Source organism: Myotis yumanensis, unplaced genomic scaffold (assembly GCF_028538775.1).
Source record: "Myotis yumanensis isolate MYYU_CA2020_CCGP unplaced genomic scaffold, mMyoYum1.0.hap1 SCAF_7, whole genome shotgun sequence".
Classification (NCBI taxonomy): domain Eukaryota; kingdom Metazoa; phylum Chordata; class Mammalia; order Chiroptera; family Vespertilionidae; genus Myotis; species Myotis yumanensis.
The window spans coordinates 92,328,481-92,352,054 of NW_027223758.1; the positions used below are offsets into that span (position 1 = coordinate 92,328,481).

General features: G+C 51.4%; 1 non-coding gene and 1 pseudogene across 1 annotated transcript; both read right to left on the reverse strand.

Moving 5' to 3' along the window:
- Positions 1 to 4,308: 4,308 nt before the first annotated feature.
- On the reverse strand, positions 4,309 to 8,292 carry LOC139013523 (large ribosomal subunit protein uL14-like; annotated as a pseudogene).
- Positions 8,293 to 15,890: 7,598 nt separating this feature from the next.
- LOC139014840 (U6 spliceosomal RNA) lies at positions 15,891 to 15,997 on the reverse strand. The gene has a single exon (XR_011472365.1). It is a non-coding gene; the product is annotated as a U6 spliceosomal RNA (small nuclear RNA).
- Between the last annotated feature and the right edge of the window lie 7,577 nt (positions 15,998 to 23,574).

Sequence of the window (23,574 nt, forward strand, 5' to 3'; positions counted from 1 at the left end):
GCCTAATTAGCCAGGGCCTCTCTTTAATGCTAATTTTTTTCAAACCTTTCCACTGTCCGCACATTCTAGGCTTACTATTCTTTGATTGGGAAACTATGTCCCGACCAAAACCCGAGTGAATGACCTCGGAGAGGAAGGAGTGCGCCCTGAGGGAGCAGTGAGTTTGCTCAGCTCGCTGCCCGCAGGGCTCACAAAGCCTCTGAGCCCGGACCCCTGCTTCCAGCCCGGTGGACTCTGGCAGACACAATGCTCCCACTCTACAGGCTCGTGACAAAGTGGAACCAGAAGCCGCGGGGGGAGAGAGGCCGGCACGATTTGTAGGTCCAGCGTCTGGCGTCTTTCCAGCCTGGGACCATTTTAACCAAAACCGCGCTCTCTGCCTGGCTCCCGTCACTAACCAGGCGGCTTCCCAGGAGCTCCCTGCCTCCGTGGCCTTAACTATCACAGGGGGCGATAGCAGTAGCTCTCCTCGCCTCCTCGGCCCAGGAGCAGGTCAGGAAGAGAAATGGCTGTGAAAGCCAGAGGAGGGGAAAGTGCTCTGAGACGCGGGCTCGTGGCTGCATTTTAATGTGCTCTCCGCTGGGCCCTGGAGGGGGCAGCCCCCCGGGAAGGGGGCTGTCATCAGGCTCGCCCTCGGGTGGCTCCATTTAACCTGGCGCTCAAGTTGATTAGCGTATTGTCTGGAGATTGCAGGAACTTCCAGCTCTGCTCCAGCTTTCCCCTTTTGATATAATTTTAATGAGATTTCCCCCTTTCTTCTGTCGCATGGCAGGCGACCGCGAGAATAAATATAAAGAAGTTTTTAAAAATGCAGGAAACAGGAGGGCCGGGGAGATGGAAAACGCAGGGGGTCCGGCGGGGGCCGGGCGGAAGGCTGTTCTCAGATCCGCACGGGTCTCCTGACGGCTTGGCAATTCCTGGGGGCACGTCCTCATGTGCCAGGCGCTCGGCAAGATAAGAGAGGACGCCGACCAAGGCTGCTGCGAGAAACGTCTTTTTAAAGAGTTTAGAAAGTGCCACATTCCCTACAAGCAGCTTCCTCTCTGGCCCAGGCCTCCGGGAGTTTTCTCTGTGTTGTACAAGCCGGGCGAGTCCGGCCTCTCCCCACACGACGGCCTCTAGTTCTCTCGTGTGCGATGATTGGAGGGGCATGGTTTCCGTGCGGCCCATCAGGTAACACGGAAAAGCCATTGTTCCTGAATTGAGGTTGTTATTCTGCATTAATCGAGCCGACCTTCACCCAATGCTAGTAACTGTCACTGACCAGCATGTCACTAGCTGGGGAGGGTTGGTTGGTTTTCCTTTCCTGGGAAGGAGTGTGTGTATGTGTGTGTGTGAGAGAGAGAGAGAGAGAGAGAGAGAGTGTGTGCACGTGCACACATGTGCGCATGTGTATGTTGAAGTGGGGAGCAGGAGTGGAGTCACTCGTTAAGGCCATAGCTCGGAGCAGTTAGGCTAGAATTTGAAGCCCAGTCTGAGTCTTCGTCAAGCCCTTCCCCGTACCAAGCTGACTCAGAGGTGGCACAAGTTCCTACTCGTGTTTCCACTCGGAAGGGGCTGCCTGGGACCGGGCGCAGGGAGCCGATCGCTGAGAGTCGAGGCAGGAGAGGCTGGTGAGCGCGTCCCATAGGCATGGCGTGTGCCCTCCCTAGGCGAGGGGCCCTCCTGCACCGCCTCCCCATTCACTGCCCGAGGCGTCTTTCTGGGCAAGTCCTGGGGCTCGGGGAGAAGGAGGAGAAGCAGAACGTGTGTGAGCACAGAGAGAACGCCCTCGGGCCTGGACATCCGAGATGGGAAGGTAGGGTCTCCAATGACCTGGGAACCCCTCCCCGCCCCCCAACGTTCCATAAATTCTCTCATCGCCCGCTGGTTAGTGGCTTATTTCTGCACAGGAGTGAGTCTATTTGGGGCGGAACCTTCCGGGAACTGAGTGGAGTCCCTTTTGCTGAAGCAGGACAGCCTGTCCCTGGGAGGAAGGCGCTGTGTTCCCGTGAACTTGGGAGCTACCGCTGGTGTAAGCACAGCCGCTGGCCCTACCAGGACAGGGACAGCCTGGCTAGAGTGTGGCCAAAGGAGTGGGCAAAGGCTGCCTCTGCAGACGCCATCGGGACACCAGGGGCACATCCCTGGCGTGGGGGAGTCAGATCATGGAGGACTCCGGGCCTGGGGTGTGGGTACGACGTTCACCAGGTCACTGTCTGCTTTTCTCATTATTTAGGAAGAACTTTAGGGCTTTCTCCCAGGAAAGAAGTGACTCTGATGTGACTAACTTTGCTCTGCCGAGTTTTCTCACCGTTTCCTGAGCCGCTCATAGCTGCCAGCACCGATCCCGTCGTCAGCTCACATCCTCAGAGTGTTCGGTACAAAGAGGCCGGCTCCCCTGGCTCCAGGCGCCAGCCCAGCGGCTCGGCCCTGACTGTACATGAGAATCCCCGGAGGGACTATTAGTAGCGCCGACGGCTGGGCTCTGCCCGCGGGGAACCTGGTTTAATTGGTCGAGCTGGGACCCTCGCACTGGAATTTTCCAACGGCTCCCCGAGGGTCGTCAGGAGCAGCCGGCACGGAAGGGCTGCTCGGATGGTTGACTCATCCTACACGCCCGCCAGCTCCCCCGGCTCCGGGCTGTGCCAGTGCTCGGGTGGCGCCGTGTGCATTCGTGGGAGCTGCCCTCTGCCGCCCGGCAGCGCAATGTGCTGCCACTCCGGTTGGCACGGCCCCGTGGGTGCACGGCTCGGGGAGCAGGGCCCAGTCCCCACCGCTCGGCAGGTCAGTCCTGGTGGCTTCCGGTCTCAGTCCCCTGAGCCTCCTGGTTTGGTTCCGTTGCTCCTCAGGGTCTCTCCTGGCCTTGGCCTTGGGCAAGCGGCACCCGGTAAGGACATTCAGGAGAAACGTCTGCAACGGGCGTCTGGAAGCTCGACGGATCTTCTCAGTCGAACTCACGGAAAGGTTTAAAAACAACCGCTTGACGTTTCTGAAATTGTCCCAAGGGCACAAGCCCACAGGGACACATTGATTTTAGAAAAGCTAAGTTTCTATCAGACGAGGAGTTGTGGCGTTTGAGCCCCAGCCCATGCGTCCCTTTCCCACTCAGCTCAGTGTGATGGACGCCCGGCTCCGTCCTGCTGGGAGCTGGGTGCCCCCTGGCAGCGTCCGCCCTGAGCACCTGTGGGCTCCCTGCTCTCCTGCTGCCCTTGCTGGCAGGTGAGCCTCGGACACTGGCTCCTGGAGCCTGGTCACTGGCTGTAAAGCAGTGTAGGGACCGATAGGAGAGGCCTGGTGGCCGGCTGGCCGACGCCACTGCTGGGACCCGGGGAGCCCCACACCCACCCCAGGTGGTCAGTGAGGGCGCCGTTCCCTGGTCTGCCAGCTGGCGAGTCACCCGCAGGGGCCGAGCCTTCCCAGCTGAGGCCGAGACCCCGCGGAGCAGAGACAGAAGCCTCTGCTGTGTGTGTACAGCGGATGGTCGTGGTTTGACCCGGAGTCGGAGGGGCTGCTACGCGGTAGGTCACCCGAGTGGCTCCGGTGGCGATGGGACTGTTTTCCATAAGCAAGTGGCACCTGAGGGAGCCCGCAGTCCCCTTCCTGGCCTCCTGGACGAGGAGAGCAGGTCCGGGCCTGGTCCCGCAGAGCGGCCTGGTCCACAGAACCCCCTGGTGGGCTTCTCCGTGGTTCCGTTCCCTCTGCATGTGAGTCGCAGCGCGAGCCCTGGGCTCCTCAGTGCGGCCGAAGATCCGAAGGCAGAAAAAAAACGTGCTTTTAATTATTTGCAAAACATCGCTATTTGGCTGGAAAGCATTACTCCAGAACTCGTCTCATTTTTGTCCCCGTAAGAGGTGCATAGTGTACAGTACCGGCTGGCAAACCAGGAAACCCGGGCTGGAGTCCGGCTGCAGGGTCTGGAGCCGCCATTTCAACCCCGCAGCCTCGGGAACGTTCTAAAACCCCAGGGTTTCCGACTGGGCAGTTGTAAGAACCCTCCCAGGGCTCACCTTTGAGATGACTCCCGAAGGCCCGGTAGCTTCTAAGTTTTCCTGCCTTTTGGACAGAATTTGGCACCGTCTTCCCATATTTAGTTTTAGCACGCCCTTGGGCCCAGGAGTTTCCCTGGTACACACCTAGCCAAGAGGAGGCTTGCATACGTTCACGAGGTAGTTCAAGGTGTTTGTGATTGTTTGACATCAGAAAATGTTAGAAGAACCTAAATCCTTAGGGCAGCGATTCAATAAGCGATGACACATCTTTTCTGTTTGTTTGTTTTTCATGTCACCAATTTTCAATGGGCTTTTCCTTTACAAAAACACCAGACAATCATGCCACGCGGCCAGCATGGGATGCAATCCTGGGCCACAGATCTGCACACTCCTCTGCAGCTGGTCCTGCGGTGGCAGAACCTTTCATTTCCCCTTTGTTGTTTACTAGGACCCGTGCATTATCTTCAAAATAAAGAGACACGCCATCTTTTCCGCGGTGTGACTTTCGTCGTCGAATTACCGGCGCCGGATGCACCTTCTTTCTGAGCTCTGGTTTGCCTTCTATGACTGTGGCATCACCATGTCCCCCACACCGGCAGCCGGAAGTCTGTTCCGTCGTCCCCGAACCCCTTCACAGAGATAATATACAGATTTTTGGCTCCTATGTTGTCAGCACAGGTGATCACGGCTCCGACCGGAAGACCCAGGGAAATCCGGAATTTCGCCCCGGAGGACCCGCCACGTCCTCTCTTCGCGGCATCTTGGACGCCGGAAAAGGATCGCGATGGCACATCTTATCGTCAATGGCACGCGATGGCGAAGCCGGGACGAGAGAGGCCTGTAGGCCCCAGTGAGGAAATGTCGTCAACACCGAACGTTAAGCGAAGGAGCCGTGGGCAGAGCGGCTCACAGAGGAGGACCCTGTTTTTGTACAAACCCCAGGCTGCTGTTTGTGTCCCTGCAAAGGCTTGGGAGACGCACAGCGCAGGCTGCAAGCTGGTTTCTGGGCCTTTGATCACGTTCTAGGGAACTGGAAACGCTCGTTTTCAGCAAAGAGCTCCAGTTTCATCCTTATTTCAGAGGAGGGGGTGCTCACGGCCTCTTCGTGTTTTGGGGGACAGTGGGGTAGACGGGGAGGTGGCATAGAAGCATGTCCTCGATTTAGGCATTTCGGTGCCATTTAAAATGTTTATGGGGTGTATTCATGTATAATTAAATACATACATACAAGTTTGTCATCTGCTGTGAATTTGCTACTTTCTGAAACCAACGTTTTGGGTTCAGAAAAAAAGAATTTCTAAACATCCGTGAAGTCCCTATTTTTTAAAAAATATATTTTTATTGATTTCAGAGAGGAAGGGAGAGGGAGAAAGAGTTAGAAACATTAATGATGAGAGAGAATCATTGATCGGCTGCTTCCTGCATGCCCCCTACTGGGGATCAAGCCCGCAACCAGGCATGTGCCCTGGGAAATGGAATCCAGGACCTCCTGGTTCACAGGTCGATGCTCTACCACTGAGCCACGCCGGCCGGGCTCTATATATTTTAAAAGTAAGTTGGGAGACTGGGAACTCATCTACATTGTCTGTTGGTGATAAGAAGGAAATAAACATGACACACAGTTTGCACTTCCCCTGACTCCCACTGGCTGTAAGCCTTCAAGGTGTGAGCCCTAAGAGTTGCCGGCCAGGTAGACGGCAGGAGCAATCGGGGTGACGCTCTGTCTGCTGTTTAATTAAACTGTAATATGAAGCAAAACAAATTAAACATCGGCGCTACTGCAAGTGCCACCGAGTGTGGACAGGGATGCTTTAACATGATGGCTTCCCGAGGATATTTTAAGTGGACAAAGGGAAAATGTGCCAACCTCGCCGTTCACGTCCTTCCTTGAAAGCACTCCTGCGCGGTACCCGTGGACGCAGTGCTGTCGGAGGCGGAGAGCGTTTAATCAAGAGTAGAGAAGCCAGAGGTGGCAAAAGGAAGGAAACGTAAAGACCCGCTCTCAGTGGGCTCCGGGCCTTATATTTCAGTCCGTTATAAAAGTGTCTGTAATGCATTATATTCATATGTTAAACATTTAAAGTAGAACATATTTTTTGTTACCTTTCCTTGGTTTCAGTCAACAAAAACATGTGGCCTTAGGAATGAATGTAACTGTCCGTACAACACCTTGACTTACTTTCCTATCCGCCCGCTGACAAGGACCCATTGGGCTGGTGTTTGTCTGGGTTCTGATATCCAGGCACTTGCCCCTGGCACCCACTAGGGGTCATGCTGTCTCCACGGGGGAGTGCCGAGTGGGCGGGGGTGTGGCTACTGTGGTGGGTGCAGGAAGATGCCTCTGCGCTGTGTTCCTCCATGTTACTGTCTAGAGCAGTTCCCAACCATTTTCGGCCACGCCCCCCAAGCATCTCTAACATCCTGATGCCCACCCCCCTGGAACATATAATTCTTATTCAAAAAGTGAGCTCTTATTCACACGGAGGAAGCCTAAAAGGCCATGAACTTGGTCTAAACAAGCTTCCAGAGAACATGGCATCCACAAAAGAGAAAAATAGAAGAACGAAAAGGCAGTTGAAATACTGAGGAAGACATCACTAAGAAAGTGTTAAAAAATAATCTATAATTATAAAAGCCTAAGCAACTGTTCTGACCAGTCGACCGAACAACTGGTCGACCAGTCGCTATGACGTGCACTGACCACCAGGGGGCAGACGTTCAATGGCTGGTGATCAGTGTGCTCCCACAGCCAACCTCCCGCTAACCTCCCGTGGTTCCTTCCCCCGGCTGCCCGGCCCTGATTGGCCCTGATTGGGACTGGGCGAGATGGCCCCCCATTGGCCCCTATCACTGGCTGGGCACCCCATGGGGCATTAGCACTTCCCACGCGGTGACCACCACTCAGCTGGGCAGCCGGTTGATACGAATACGGACCCGGCGCTGTGTGTGCGGCTGACTTACAGGAGGCGAAGCTGGTTGACAGGCTTGCACGGTCCCTAAATGTGTGGCAACTCTTGCCCGAAATCGGGTGGCACTCAGAACGGAGGACCCTGTGAAACAGGATAGCAGCAGCGATGGCCACAATATTTACGTCTCGTTACGGTTTACAAACTCCTTTCGCAGGCACTGTTTTAACAGCTGGCCCTCCAGTGGCGTTCACTGAGCGGGAACCCGGTGTGAAGACACCTTGCAAGGGGCCCGATGAACCCCAGGGTCCACTTGGGGTCCCCGACCGAGCTGGTCACAATAGCTGAAGCAGTTCTCCAGCTTCGATAGGAGCAAAAGGGTTGCGGAGACCAGCAGCACCCGTTCTCTGGACGCACAGCTTACAGTTTACCGAACAGTTCACTTAAAATTAAGTGCATGTGCGGGGCGTGGCTCCAGTGTTTTGGCCAGGCTCAAGCCTCGGACTAATGAAAGGACAGGTCCTCTCATTGACACGTGCAAGTCCCAGCTGGAGGGCAGGGCCCTCCCGGCACAATCATAGCCAACCGCTGTGGTTGTAAGCTTGAACCTATGGTCCGAACACGTGGCCCCATGTGCCTTGTGATAGAGTTCGGCTGCATGTAGCTGAGTGGGGATGAAACTCACGAGAATGCTGTAAACAACGTGATCACGCCCCTACTTCGCCTTGTGGCATCTGCTATAAAATAAAGACACGGCTTGTGGGCGCTGGCGCTGTCTCCTCATCAGGAAGCAGCGTCCCACCGAGACCCAGCTATTATTCTCTTGTCTGTCTTTTCTCAATCCTTCACCCCCCCACTCGGGATCACCCTTGGTCGTGCTGGCGTGGCACATGCATGGACCACACACGACCGTTACAGTAAAGTGACGGGTGGGGTGGGGGGCAACGCCAATCTCTCTCCACAAGGACCCAGCAAGCCTCTAGGAGAGGAGCTCTGGCCAGCTTGCCCCTGCGCTGGCCCCGCCCTCACTGCTTGCTGATCCTCTGTGTCTTCCCTGGTCCTGCGTCCCCGGCAAGTCCCCCGCGTGGATCGGGGAGATGCAGAGAAGACAGAGGGACCTCGGATGCCCTGGTGGGAGCTGCTCAGAGTCCAGGGCAGGCGCTCAGCCTTCACGGTCAGGTCGTTACGGCGCCAGCGGGGGCTCTTCCTCACTGGCCTGGGCACATGTTCATGCAGGACGACAGGCCACTCCACAGACTCTCTCTGCTGGAAACCTGGTGACCAAGGCTTCACAGCTCGCCCCCCACCCAACCCACGTCACGGAGACGGCTTCCTACTGCACACACGGCACCCCCCACCGCCAGGAGCCGCCACAGGAATGTCAACAGGCCCCAAACCAGGGCCTTCTGCGCCATCACTGCGACTAGCTGAAGCCTGAGCGTTTCCCGGTCACACAAGAGTCCTGTTCTGTTTTCCTACAAAAATAGCCTGTATGCGTGGGCCCCTCACACAGCGGGAAGTAACTCAGTGTCTTCAGGGAATTTCTTTTTAGTTGAGGAAGACCTGGCCCATGCTGGCATTGCCCTTCGATAAAAACAGTGGCAAGGGGCTGGGACTTGTCACTTTATGCATTTAGGAAACTTGCTCGAATAATCTGATTTTTAGGAAGAGAGTTTTAGGTCATTGTGTCTTAGTTGTTTTATTTTTCAGTCAAAGTGCAGAGGCAAGTCTTGTGTCTGAGAGCGAAGAGCATTGTTGAAGCAAGGATGCCGCCGGACGCCATGGGTTTGCTATGTTGGGGTCTCCTCCTCCTGTGGGCAGGGCTGGCCCTGAGTGGCTCTCAGAGTCTCGGGGTCCCAACTCAGGATGAGATCGGGCGAGTGTGCCTGCTGCTGGGACGAGCTTAGCTCTTGACCGGAAACCTGGAGACGAGGGTTCTAGTCTTAAGTCTTCCGTTAACCCGCCTGGACACGCACATCTTTCATTTGACAAAACATGCGTCTATGCATGAAACAGCAGCGCTAACCTCCAAGCCGTCAGCCTGACAGCCACGTGCGTGATCTCCCTCCGTTGGGTTTCTCGGTTTAGTTACGACGTGAGCCAGGTCTAGACTGTGCTTTGCTGTGGTCAACGGGCTGTTTTCAACTACTCTTTGGTGTGATGATGGTAGTAGTATATGCTTATTAGAGGATACTGGGGAGAGAAAACATTAAGAAAAGATCAAATATTACCTGTAATTGCACCATCAAGATACAACTATTATGAACATTTCAGTGTATTTCATTCTACTATTTTATCTCTCTCTCTCTCTCTCTCTCTCTCTCTCTCTCTCGCTATCTCTATACCTATATCTATCTCTATACCTATATTTGGATAGATCATCCTGTATAAACAGTTTTGTGTTCTTTTTTCACTTAACATATTAGGAACATTTTCCTGTATACTAACCGTTCTGCAATATCATGATTTTTATGGAGGGCATAATATATGTTGATGCCATTATTTATTTAACCACCTCGATTGCCGTAAATGCAGTCTCTGATTTTTGCCGTTACAAATAGTGCTGACGTGAAATTCTTGATTCACCACCAAATGCATCCCCCGTCCAGCCTCCCCCGCCAGCAGCTGCTCTGATCAGAACCACAGAGAGCGCCTCCCTCAGAGCCAGCCCCACTTCCCACCAGCACAGCCACCGCTGGTCCCAGCTCCCAGCCCCACTTCCCACCAGCACAGCCACCGCTGGTCCTAGCTCCCAGCCCCATTTCCCACCAGCACAGCCACCGCTGGTCCCAGCTCCCAGCCCCATTTCCCACCAGCACAGCCACCGCTGGTCCTAGCTCCCAGCCCCATTTCCCACCAGCACAGCCACCGCTGGTCCTAGCCCCCAGCCCCACTTCCCACCAGCACAGCCACCGCTGGTTCCAGCTCCCAAGGTGTCCGGAGCCGCCCTCCTCCCATCTGCATGGACCTGTCCTGGGCTGTGCCCGATCTCCGCGGCAATCGCTTAACAGCTGCCCCACGCCCCCTCTTGCCCACTCTCCAGGGACCCTTTCAAACACATAAGCCTGGTCATGTCAGCCCCCGCTCTGGTGGTTTCTTACTGCACTTGCATACAATTCAAAGCCCTCCGAGCCCCGCAGGCCCCATGGGATCTGCGGCCTGGCCCCCTTCTCAACCCGATGGTTTGCTGTTCAGTTCCTTTTTTTTTAAAAAAGCTCTTATTTATTTTTAGAGAATCACTGATCTTGCACCCCACCCCCATTGGGGATAGAGCCCACAATCCGGGCATGTGGCCTGGCGCGACCTGTTGGTGCATGGGCCGATGCTCAACCAACCGAGCCACACTGGCTGGGGCCATCCTGCTCCTTTTTACGGTGTCCTTGCCACAGAGCCTTGGGTCACGTTCCGGGCCTGCCACGGGCTGCCCTGCGTTCTTCAAGGACGTTGCACCTGCTGTCCTCACCCCTGAAGGCCCTTGGCCTTGCTCTCTCCTTGGCTGGTTCCTCTTTCCCCAGGTCTGTCGTCAATGCCATGTTCTCGGCGGGCCTGTCCTAGTGTCTGCAGATGCTACACTTCATCACAGTCCAGTGTGTCCTTCCTCCCAGACCTCCGTGCGGCGGAGATTTATTTATTTATTTTATCTTGTATCATCTGTGTCTCCATTAGGATTAGGGAACTGGTCAAGGACAAGGGTCACGTCTGTGTTAGACACTTTGATGGCCCCGGGGAACCACACAACGCCTGGGGAGTGATAGCTCTTCATCAAATGCCCCCAATGCACACCCTCATCAGGAAGCCCCCACCTGGAAATGAAGACACATTTTTTGATAACATACCCAGTGGTCGGCAAACTCATGAGTCCACAGAGCCAAATATCAACAGTACAACGATTGAAATTTCTTTTGAGAGCCAAATTTTTTAAACTTAAACTATATAGGTAGGTACAGTGTTATTAACTTCATTAGGGTACTCCTAAGGCTTAGAAGAGCCACACTCAAGGGGCCAAAAAGCCACATGTGGCTCGCGAGCCGCAGTTTTCCGACCACGGTTAGACCACTTGCTGATGGTGCTCCCAGGGTTAGTAAGGGCATTTCAATAAGTTGCCAAGAAGCAAACATTGCTATGACATTTCTGGAGGGGAGTTGGCAATATGTACCGAAATTTTAAAAATCACAGTGAAGATATTTACGACAATATTGTTTATGGTGATGAAGAAGGGGAAATGACCGGGAGCTCCAGAACAGAGCTGAGGTCCAATCCATGACGGTCACTTCATGGAGGAGAACCTACGCAGCGCTTCACAACAATGATGTGCATCTGACTCCCGACCCCGCCAGGCGTCCCCGCCTCCCGCCGTGTCCTTAAGGGGAAAGAGCAGGAGCCTGGGTGGGAGCCGATCCCATTAGGCACAAGGCCAGTGCGGCTTACGGACGGGAACGGCCAGTCTCCCATGACCTCTCACTCAATCCTGAGCGTGGGCATCGACGGCTGGGGAACTCCTGAGTCATGTTGGTCTTTTTCTTTCAACTTTCCTTCCTCTCCGACGTCTTTGTCCTCCTCAACTGCGGGACTGTGCGGTAATAAGTGTGTCCACAATGAGAGCGGGGCAGAGCCACTTCTGTCTGGAGGGAGAAAAAAGCAGTCTTTCCTGCCAACCTCCTCCAGTTCCCTCCTGAACAAGGCGCCGAGGACACGGAGATGTCGATGGGCTAGAGCTGCTGCCAGTGTCCAAAGCTCGCTTCCCCCGCCCAGCCAATGCAGGCCTCCCTCGATCCATCGCTCTGGGCTCCTGAGACCAAAACCATAGCTGCCACTCTCAGCGCCTCCTCCCTGCCTGGGGGAGGGAGAGAGATGGACAGAGGGAACAATGTGGGGGATGGGGGACGAACCCCGTGGCTTCCCTTCCTGCCTGGGAATGTATTCCGAGCAGCCTAGGCCAGTGGTCTGCAAGCTCATTAGTCAACAGAGCCAAATATCAACTGTACAACGGTTGAAATTTCTTTTGAGAGCCAAATTTTTTAAACTGAAACTATATAGGTAGGTACATTGTTATTAACTTCATTAGGGTACTCCTAAGGCTTAGGGTACATTCAAGGGGCCAAAGAGCCACATGTGGCTCTCGAGCCGCAGTTTGCCGACCACTGGCCTAGGTAGTACCAGTGTGAGCGTGGTGGCTGAGACAGACCCTGGCGGCGCAGGCTTCGCCAGCAAGGCTGTACGAAAGCTGTGAGATAATTGCAAGACCCAGGGTGCTTGGGACCTAATGGGACGTCCGTGCAATTGAACTCCCAGACAGCTGTCATTCATTTTTGGGTAAATTTTGTGAATTAATCCCTGGCTGTCTTTTTTTTTAAAAACTCGGTTTCCTTTTGCACTAAAGCAGTGGTTCTCAACCTTGGCTGCACATTAGAATCACCTGGGAATCTTTTTAAAATCCTGATTTCTGGGCCTCATCCTCCGGAAATTCTGTTTCTTTGTTACTAATGTTGTGGCCCCACCCCATAACAAAGAAACAGAATTTCCCGAGGATGAGGCCCAGAAATCAGGATTTTAAAAAGATTCCCAGGTGATTCTAATGTGCAGCCAAGGTTGAGAACCACTGACCTAGAGGAAGTTTGCCTCCGTGAGAGGTTAAACTTTTAAAACTAGTCAGGAGGCAAATCCTTTCAAAGCGTTGCATGGAAAATTTTCTTTTAATTCAAATTTGGTGAGTGTTGCCCGGGTAGCAAATTAAAGATTTATTGTCAGGGACTTTCTGGCTCACAACCGAACACGGATCCGGTGGTTTATCCTGTCCTGTTGGAGGGATTCCAGCCCCCGAGCTTTCTGCGCGGGCCAGCTATCGGCGGCGCGGCCCGGGCCTGACTGACGGATCAAAGCACGCATGTCGGGATCAGCGTGGCAGGGAGGCAGGAAGAGGAGAGGGAGCGTAGCTATTTGATGATATTTTCCTGCGGTAGCATTGCACGGCGGCCATGGCTTTGTAGCACGGTAACCACACAGAGGTGCCCCGAGTGAGGCCGTAGCCTGGGGGAGCCGCAGTTCCGCAGGAGGAGGAACTCATCACACAACAGCAGGCCCAACATCACAAGCAAAACCAACCCCGAGGGCCGGGTGGCGGCGCCATGACGCGCACAGGCGTGTGAGGCTCCGGAAGCCGCAGGATGAATGGGCTGTTGCTGGTCTGAACTCCCTTCAGCTCCCAAACGGATGCCCGGCTCCTCTGCTTTCAGATGAACTCCCAGCGGGGAGTGGGACACACAGTGTCTGTCGCAATTCCAGGGCGAACCGCAGGGAAGTGAAACCCCGAGTGTGGCTGAGATGTCGCAGGACAGGCATTGCGGACTGTGTGCCGCCAGCAGGCACCACGCAGCGATCTGAGGCCGTGAGGGGGGCAAACACTCCAGGGCCGCATCTCACTTACTGGGAGGCGGGACCGGACAGTCCGATCAGCACGCGTGGAAGGGGTCCTCCCAGCCTTCTCGCTGCTCTGCCCGCGGCAGGAGGAATGGTCCTTTCTGCCTTCCCACCGCCACCTCGCTGCATGTGACCCCTGGGGGCCCTGCACGTGAACGTGACCCCTGGGGGCCCTGCATGTAAATGTGACCCCTGGGGGCCCTGCATGTAAATGTGACCCCTGGGGGCCCTGCACGTGAACGTGACCCTGGGGCTCGCAGGCCCAGAGGAGGTGCCTTGCCCCACCCGGGCCTTTCCCAGGCCGCCTCACCTCGCCTCCTGCCAGGGCCTGTCTCCTGCCGTCAGCATCGCCAGGCTCTCTCCCTCCCGGGACAGTGGGGATGTTTTCTCAGCTGCCGTCAGCACTGGTTCTGGCGGGAGGAGGGGCGGTGCTAGGAAAAGGCTTCAGGAAAACAAGCTCTTGGGGCTGCCTGGGACCCAGTGGCTGGAAACCATGCTCCCCTCGGAGATGAGACCCTCCAGCACCTCTTCCTCGTCATTGAACACGTCGCCGGGGCACAGAGAGTCTGACCTGGGTGCCTGGCAGATCAGTCTCCCCTTGTCCTTGGCCTTCAAGGAGCATCCACACCTGGACACGCTCGCTGCGGCGGACACTCCTCCGGGCAGCGCGGCCGAGCAGCAGAGGGGGTGCAGGCTGGACTCGAGCTGTAGCCAGGAGGAAGGGTCAGCGCATGTTAAATGCAAATATTCACACGTACCCTCGCACTCCGAGGAGATTTCCTCAGAGGGGGGCTTGCTCAGGAGCTCACCGTTGGGACCTTTCTCCTGGGACATGAAGGGTTTCCATGGCTACCCTTTGTGCCCGCCTCTCAGCACCTGTCCTGAGCCTTAGTTCAGCCAGCCTCTCAGGCTTGGTTCATATTCTTTTTAAAAAATCATTATTGTTGAGAGTATTATAGATGTCACTCCATTGGCCCCCTCCACCCTGTTCCTGCCCCGCCCTAGGCCCTCACCACCCTATTGTCTGTGTCCACAGGCAATGCACAGCGATATATATAAAAGCCAACTGACCGGTAGCTATGACGCACAATGACCACCAGGGGGCAGATGCTCAACGCAGGAGCGGAAACCACAGGCATGGAAACATGGAACAGACTGATGAATCTCAGAGGGAAGGAGGGAGGGGAGGGCGGGAAGAGATTAACCAAAGATCGTATATGCGTACTAGAGGCCTGGTGTATGGCCCGATCCCCGCAGGCCAGGCCGAGGGACCCCACTGGTGCACGAATCCGTGCACCGGGCCTCTAGTATGCATCTATAAGTTCTTTGGTTAATCTCTTCCCACCCTTTCTCCCTACTTCCCTCTGAGATTCGTCAGTCTGTTCCATGTTTTCATGCCTCTGGTTCTATTTTATTCATCAGTTTATTTTGTTCATTAGATTCCATGTTCATTTATTTTGATTTTTAGCATCAATTGTTGATATGCATTTATTGCCATTTTGTTGTTCATATTTCTTTTTCCTCTTCTTCTTCACCTTCTTCTCCTCCTCCATCTTCTTCCTCTTCCTCTTCTTAAAGAACCAGGCATGGTTAATGTTCATCCCACTTTTCCACAATAAGGATCAAGAGCCAGAGCTCCTCAGGGCACGTCCACCTCACACCAGACCAGAATTTTCACCTTAAGGGCAAGTGAAAGCAAAGGCTTCGCTTGGACTCAAAGGGAAGGGCTGAGGCCAGGTCCCTAGAGCTGTAATTAACTGGATCCCTTGCCATTTATGTATTTAATGGGCCAAGTGACATTAGGGCATGAGTTGCTCTTTTGGGGAAATGAGCCACAGCAAGTGCCTTTTCTTTATAGTGACCCCGAGCCAATAGCCAATGGTCCCTTTTTCATTTGCAGGACGCGTTCCCTGCAAAGGCTTCCAAGCTCAGGTGTGGAACAATGTGGACGCGTAGCCATAACGACAGCCGCCTTCCGGGTTCTGGAGAGCACCCAGCAGAACCGGTAAAGGCACATGTGGACGTTGGATGGACGTTTGAGTCATTACTTAGACACCAGTGTTCGGTGACGCTGATCCCCAAGCGAGTTTGTGGTAGAGGAACAGGAGCTAGACATGCCCGGGTCCCCCTCACTCTCTGCCTCTACGTGACCGCAGCAGAATGGAACCTCCTGGGGGTCAATGAGGAACCAGGATGGGCTGACATAGACGCTGTAGCACAGACTCTTTATCGAAATGTCCCTGTGTCCTCCTGCAATAACGTGGAGTCGCCACTAACAGACAACTGTCGGCTTCTCTTGCGTCGAGTGGCTGCGTGACTGGTTCTCTCCAATCAAACATGAATCGGGGGTGTAGCCACTGTCAGGCCGAGGTCTTCAGGTAGGTGGGGGTCTCTGCTCTCCCTCCCGCCCCCCGCCCCCAGCTGGAAGCAGACTCAGGGGTGGGTGGCAGCCCAGAAGGAAGGACCTGGATCCCTTCCTCACCCGGTGGAGGGAAAGCACCACCATGACCAGGAAAACCTTCATGCGGCTTATTTGTCGCAATAGCCGGTGTGACCCAAATACACCAGTGAGATGGTGTTTCATGTTTGCATTTTTTTTTTTATGGAATGCTTCACGAATTTGCGTGTCATCCTTGTGCAGGGGCCATGCTAATCTTCTCTGTGTCGTTCCAATTTTAGTATATGTGCTGCCGAAGCGAGCACTGATGTTTGTATCTTAAGAGAATGAGCAGTTCATCCAGGAAGAAAGCTGAGGGATGTTGTTACTGTGAACATTCGTCGCACACGATGGCGGAGAAGCTGCTAGAGAGCCAGGGAGACCTCCAGACCCAATTCCACAGCAACGGTCGGACTTTCGCATTTCCAGGCCCATCCGCCTTTGCTCTGAAATGCGAGCCTCCTCTTGCCCCAGCAATGGCGCCTATAGCCTGGCCAATGGATGCCTCCTTTGTAGTCTGACCCTGTGTCTTAGAACGTGGGTGCATCTGCCTTTGCTCTGATGTCTGTGTGGTTAGAGGCAGATGTGGTGAGCGCATGTGCACGGGGCCTGGGAATCAGGATTGCGAGCTCACTCTTTGTGAGTTGAGGTGTTTGTTTTTGTCTTATGAAAGGATGCTACGCATTCCACCTAATTTGGGTCTTTTATGCCTCCTAGACATAGCCAGTGCCCGTGGAAGAACTACGTAGGGACCTGATGTTACGGGGCTTTGTTTCGGGGAGGAAAATCCTAACCAAGGTATGAGACAATAAAAATAACAGTTAAATTCAGTCACGTGGCTTATTAATAGAAACCCATGCATGGTCACTGGTGTGGTCTCAGCAACAACGCTAATTTCCAGGAGCACAGATGTTAAATTGCTTTGCTTCTCCAGATGTGCTCGCTCGGGGGCCCGTCCCCACGGAGCCATGTGCAGCCTCCAGCACGCTGCCCTCTCGGCGGACAGAGCTGCACTTACTTATTCCAGTTGCCCAACATCTTTGTTTTCCTCCAACAAAGACCGAAACAGAGCTCTTGCCATGCGTCTGGTTTCACTGGAGTGACCTGCAGCATTCACTCCATCGGCACGTCCTCTCGCCCATGGAGAGGGGCTGCGTGTTCTCATACGAACCCATGCGGTTTCCATCTCCGTCTTGCCGGCCCTGGTGTAATACCTGTTTACTGCGGAATGCTCACCGAGCCCTGGGAGCACTTCCTGCAGAGTGGTAACAGACTGAATTTATCTTTGCTCTTTCCTGTTCAGCATGTGCTAGCACCATCTTAAAGTCAGCACAGATCCATGGAACAATCATGTTGACCAGACCGAGCCTTCAGTATGGCGAAGTCAGCTGACACTGGAAAGTCTCATGAAATCCTGTAATCGTACAGACTCTCAGGTTCCCCCCGCTTTTTATGCCTTGTTATCAGCATAAGCTCTAATGCAAAAACTGTGTTTTTCTCAGGAAATCGTGCCTCCTTTCATGCACACTATTCTGAGTGCTCTCCTTTTTGGTCTAGGAGGGGTAATCATTCTTGTGATGGCGACGTCTATGCCATGATGGGCTCAGATTCCCTTGCGTGAGAGAAAAGGAAGAGGACTCACCGTTCATTCATTGATTTAATTCAATTAATAGATGCTTGTCGGGCACATTGAAGGTGCCAAACAGAATGTGAGGAGGCCCTATACCTCCAGGAGTAGATAAAATTGACCTGGTATGAGCTACGACAGGAATTAACAGGTACAGGAACAAATAACTTTAAATGTGATGAGTGTTGCAAAAGGGAAAGTAACAGGACTCCAGAGGCTGGTGGGCTATCAATTGCTTTATTTAGAGACTAGTGGCCCAGTGCACGAATTAGTGCACATTGAAAGGAAATTAATTAGAAGAATATTTTAATATCGCTATTCACCCTTTCTCTATAATAGAAGTGTCAGCGATGAAAGCAAATTAGTAAAATGTATATGAAAATAATATATAAATTGATTAATAAATAAACAATAACAACAACAAAGCCATTATAAAAACAACAAAAGCATGATATAAAAACAACAAAGACATGTTATAAAAACAACAAAGACATGTTATAAAAACAACGTTGATAAAAACAATGAGTGATAAATTGATTAAACTTATTCTAACACTGAGGCCAGTGTCAGATGGGGACAAATCAATTCTTGGAATCAGAACAACCTCTCCTCTGCAGATCCTGTTAATACTTCAGCTTTGATTATGTTAGGTCGCAATCTTTTGATAATAAATCTACTACCATTACAAAGACCCCATTTACTATTAAGATTTCTCAGTAGCATGATGATTGCACCTACTTTCAATACTAATTTACGACATGGCATTCCTGAAGGAGTAATACTTTTAAGAAATTCGATGGGAAAATTTTCCTTTTCAGCATCATCCATTGAATCTACTATTATTGTTGATTACACTGTCGTCTCTGAGTCTTAATGCAATATCTGTCCCCAACCTTTTCCACCATGTGGGAAAAGAATAGGATACATCATGGCATCTAATGTAGGAAACAGGATACTGACTTGTTTCATTTTAGTGGCATTCAGATTATTGGGATCTGGCTTACAATGAATGAGCAAGTCCCTTTCAAAAGGAGGCTCTCCATCTTCGTTTCTGAATATGAGGGCAACTTCCGTTACACGGGGAAAATTATATCTACTCAGATCACTATTACGATCATATTTAATTGCCATTGTTACTTCCGTGCGACATCCCCGCTTTCTTTCAGCTTCAGAATGTCAACAAAAACAACCAAATTCACAATTGACAATGACAGATAGAAACACACAGTGTCATTGGCGCCAATGAGAGCTTTATATGCACCGCGCATGCGCAAGCCAACTTAGCCTTTTATAGCTAGACAACAAACTTGCTTAATTAGACCTGCTTTCTGATGTAGCTAAACTTTTCCCAGCCCAGTGAAGCACCCCAACTTCTCTTTCAGGTCATTGTCAGCAACACAGCAGTAAATATCAACATGAAGCAGATTATTATTGTAGATCACGCAGGGAGAACAAAGGGTGAAATATTGAACTGCAGCAGTGTTTGACTATATTCTGCGCAGTGAGAAAACCTGAAGTCATTTTCAAGGTCCACCATTTCTTACTTCTTTTCAGTCGGGTCAAGCTTCTAAGCTTTCTAAATCTCCGTTTTCCGACTAATGAAAAGAAAACAGGATTCTACCGAGTCTCCTATCGACCGACTCCGGGAATTCCGTGAGGATCAAATGAGATGAGGCACGGGAAACGGTTCACAGACATTTGGTCACAGTGTAAAGTGTGTCCACCTGAGACTAGTCGTTGCTCCGGAGAGGAAGCCAGGTGTTGCTACTTGACGTCATTACCTGGACGGTTGGACACTTAGCATATTTGCCTTTTATGTAGATAGATATTTCCTTAAGTTGGCAGAACTCAGGGATGTCATGAAATTAACACACCATTAGTAGAGTATTTTTACTGCGTACTGAGTTATAAACCAAATGTAATATGCAGACTGAATTGGCTTTCAGACATTAAAGAATCTCAAATTCAGATAAAGATGGATTCTCTTTCTGACTTGGTGGACTATGTGAAAATGGGCGACATAAGTAGTACAACAGAACAAGAATACTGACAATTCCATGAGCAAAAGCTTGGTAGGGCTTAATGCGTTTTACTCGTTACCTCCCCCACTCCTTTGCGTATAAGGTAACAGGACTTAGAAATGGAATTCTAAGTTTAATTATGCTCCCACCAACAAAGCAAAAGAAAGAAAACCAATGGAAGGGCCACTTACTTTCTATGATCATTTTAAACTGGACAACACAGATGGTGATTATTTGATTGTGAAAATTGGGTTGTAACATGAATATCTTCAAAAATGTCAAGAGTAAATGCCCTTTTACAGGCAAACAAGGGGCTGAATGCATTCCAGCAGCACGCTGCCCAAGGCTCTTCATTCCGGGTACATTGAGCTTAAAGGGAAATTTGTCTCTGAGAGAGTGTGGGGCAGTGCCAAGGAACACTTGACTGAGAAGAGGAGATTAGGGGCTCTTGAATGCTTTGTGGTTTCCAGTTGAGAAAAAGATTTCGGATTCTGCGTCTTGAGGTGTAAAGAATCGGTATACCTATGTTGTGGGAAAAGCATGAAACACAGTTGGTGGGACCAGGTAGTTCAATAGCCAAGCTGATCTCATCCGTCTTTACTTTCTGAATGAGACTAGGAGAGGTAAAAAGCTGCTAAGAAACATGGATTCATCTTTAACAACCCAACTACCCCCTTTAAAACCAGCATATAATCTGATCATGAGATACCAGCTTTAAGAATACATCTGTGAATGGTACACAGCTCCCTTAGCTACATAGGGATGGAAGGGGATGCAAATAATGCAACTTCACCATGAAACACAGCACCAATTCCACTCCACGCTCTCCTTTCTGTGTGTGCTGGAGAGAGCTCTGAACGCTATGTGGATGCGAGTAAGCACACGAGTGGAAAGGACAGTAGAAGAAAAGGTTTGGGTTGAAATCTACAAGAGAAAAAGTAAGTTTCTTCCTCAAATGGCCTTTTCTCCTTCGGGAGCGATGGAGGACATTCGGATACATAGGCAAGGGCTAAGTAATACTCGTTTCTTCTTGTTGGCATTCCAGGCCGGTTCACTGTAGTTAGACAATTCTTATGGTCCTTAGGGTCACTGAACAGATTTTCCCCCTTAAGTGGTGCAACATTTGCACCCGTTGGCCACGTGGAAGTGGATGAGAGGGGGAAGAGGTCAGGGAAACAAGCCTGGGCCACGGGGCCAATCCCGTTTTCCTCCCAGGGAGGGACTGGCTGTCCAGGACGCTGGAATCCAATGGGAGGGACATACTCAAGCAGTGGTAGGATTTCCCTTCCGCCAGATCTCAGGAGGTTCTGAAGGATGGGTGTTCTGCAGCTCAGTTGTCATTTTGATGTGTTTGTGGGAGGATGCGAGTCCTGCATTTACCTGCGCTGCCATCTTCCATGGAAATTTCAAAGAAAGAAAGACTCTTCTTTCAAAGGAAGACTTCCTCACCGATACTGTCTGAAGCACTCGTTGATCTTTCCAGGGAAGAAAGTCCAGCGGCCGAATTTCACAGGCAGAGACGATTAGAAGTGGTCACTTCCGGCCACACGTGTAGTCGTAGCGAAAATTGTTGTGAAATGTGGTATCCCACTTTTGCTTTTATATATGGCCTGTGTTTATTACGCATTAAAATACTTCATCCAATGTAGTCATCCATCTGTAGCTATTCTAAGAGCCTGCTGTGAAAAAATATCTTAAATGCTTCATGATTCTGAGAAATGCTCTAGTGTACAGCCTTCACCGGAATTTCTCATCAGTAGCTCTGCACCAGATTACTGCTTCATGCAGCCCGATGTTAAAGAACAGCCCTTTTCTTTTAAATACTCAGTTATTCTTTCATTTCTGTTAGGCACAGGGAAGGACATACTTAGGTTACAAGGGTTGACTCTTACGTTGCAATTGACGTTGCTTCTTTCTCTGATTTGTTCAGCCCATTAGAGTTTAGTTCAGAGAGTTCTGCGGAAAACAAACAGCACACCGATATGGCTCCCTCCTCCACCCCACCCCCCGAAAGAAAACAACAAGCAAAGAAGGCAAAGGCTCAGGGAGATGAAGACAGCCTCACTAATGAGTCCCCAACTGATTAAAAATAAATACGTTTCTGTTCCTAGAACAGTGTAAGGAGCATTTGTTGCCACAAACAGTTTAACTTTAGCAAAAATAAAGAGCTGCCCTCAAATCTGTGATGGGAGAGCAGCAACACTGCAGCTAATTATTTCCCAGGTGCCTCTCGTCTGAATGTAGAAACGAACGACCACTGGCAATGTGTGGAAAGGGCCCGTCTGGGCCCAGCGGCCGGAGGAGCCGCTGTGACGGCCGCCTTTACGAGGACCCCGTGTCGCCACAGAGCCGGGCTTCACCCGGCGGCACTGACCGCACTTACGGGGCCCACAGTGTAACCGGGGGTCAAGCGCTGGGCTCTAGAGTCAGGACCATCCAGGGCTGAATCTCTGTCCTGCCCGCCTGTGTGACTTTGGGCGAGTGACTGGCGTCGGTTCGCTCTGTCTGTGTGACAAACTATCCCCCGATTTAGCAGCTTAAACGATTGTGCGTTTGCTCGAGATCTGGTGGGCTGACAATTCAGCGGGGCTCAGCCGGACAGTTTGTCTGTGTTGCTCAGAGGAACTGGGCCTTTGGCGGGGCCCTTCTCCAGGTGCTCTCTCTTCATCTAACGAGCTAGCCCGGTTCCTCTATACCAGTGGTTCTCAACCTGTGGGTCAAGACCCCTTTGGCGGTCGAACGACCCTTTCACAGGGGTCGCCTAAGACCATCGGAAAACACATATATAATTACATATTGTTTTTGTGATTAATCACTATGTTTTCATTATGTTCAATTTGTAACAATGAAAATACATCCTGCATATCAGATATTTACGTTACGATTCATCACAGGAGCAAAATTACAGTTATGAAATAGCAACGAAAATAATTTTATGGTTGGGGGTCACCACAACATGAGGAACTGTATTAAAGGGTCGCGGCATTAGGAAGGTTGAGAACCACTGCTCTATATAGTGGCCCAAAGTCCCCAGCAGCAAGAGAGGGTCAGTCCCAACAAGCAAGCATCCTTCAAGCCTTGGCTTGTATTCCATGCACTATTGTCTCATTGACTGAAGTGGGTCACATGACCAAGCCCAGATGTAAGGCGAGAGCCATAGACTCCACCTCTCGAACGGGCGTGCACAGAGGGAGCTGTGACCACATTTGGGAGCCTAGTAGCCACAGTCTGCCACCCCACTTCTCTGAGCTCCCGGTTCTCACTGGAGCGTGAGGGTATCATAGCATCTACTTCCAAGGTTCTCTGAAGGTTAAATGACGCGATTCCTGTAAAGGGCTCAAGGGAGAGTGTGTGGATGACTTTTGAGGGATTAATGCTTAGCTGGTCTTAGCTACTTGTTATAACTGACGCTCAAAGGTTCTCATTAGCGTGTTAACAATTTAGAAACAGCTACTCCCCTCCCCGAAGAGAAGATGGCTTCCTATTTTAAATTTGGAGAGTTTTCTCTTTTTATAACAATGACTGGGTTTGATGGTGGGACTATAGGCAGACTTCTTTTCTCTTTTTTATACATTTTCCATAATGGGGTTATAGAGCTTTTAGAATAAAAAGAAAACACTAAGACCACCTCAGTTTTAGGACAAAGTTCTTTTTAAAAATACTTCTGGGATTCTGAACAATTTTGCACTTGTTTGTAAAGTTGACAGTTCTCCACATTTCCTTCGTTACCTTAGGCTTAGCGGTACCAGTTTTCTCACTGCGCCCTGAAAATTCCCTTGACAGGTGCAAGCTACCTGCCCATCTGCTTCTGTTGAGAGATTAGAACTTCCTAATTTCAAAATGCCGGAAGGTTACATTGGAACAAGTGTTATTTATATGAATGTACAGTTAAAACTCTGTTTAGCTCTCTGGCCCGCTGGAAGTTGGGTTCTGTCCATTTAATATATATATTTTTTTTTACAGAGAGGAAGGGAGAGGGATAGAGAGTCAGAAACATTGATGAGCTAGAAACATCAATCAGCTACCTCCTGCACACCTCCTACTGGGGATATGCCTGCAACCAAGGTACATGCCCTTGACCGGAATCGAACCTGGGACCCTTCAGTCCGCAGGCTGATGCTCCATCCACTGAGCCATACCCGTTAGGGCAGTTCTGTCCATTTAAAGTGACCTTCACGAGATGGCATTGTGGTAT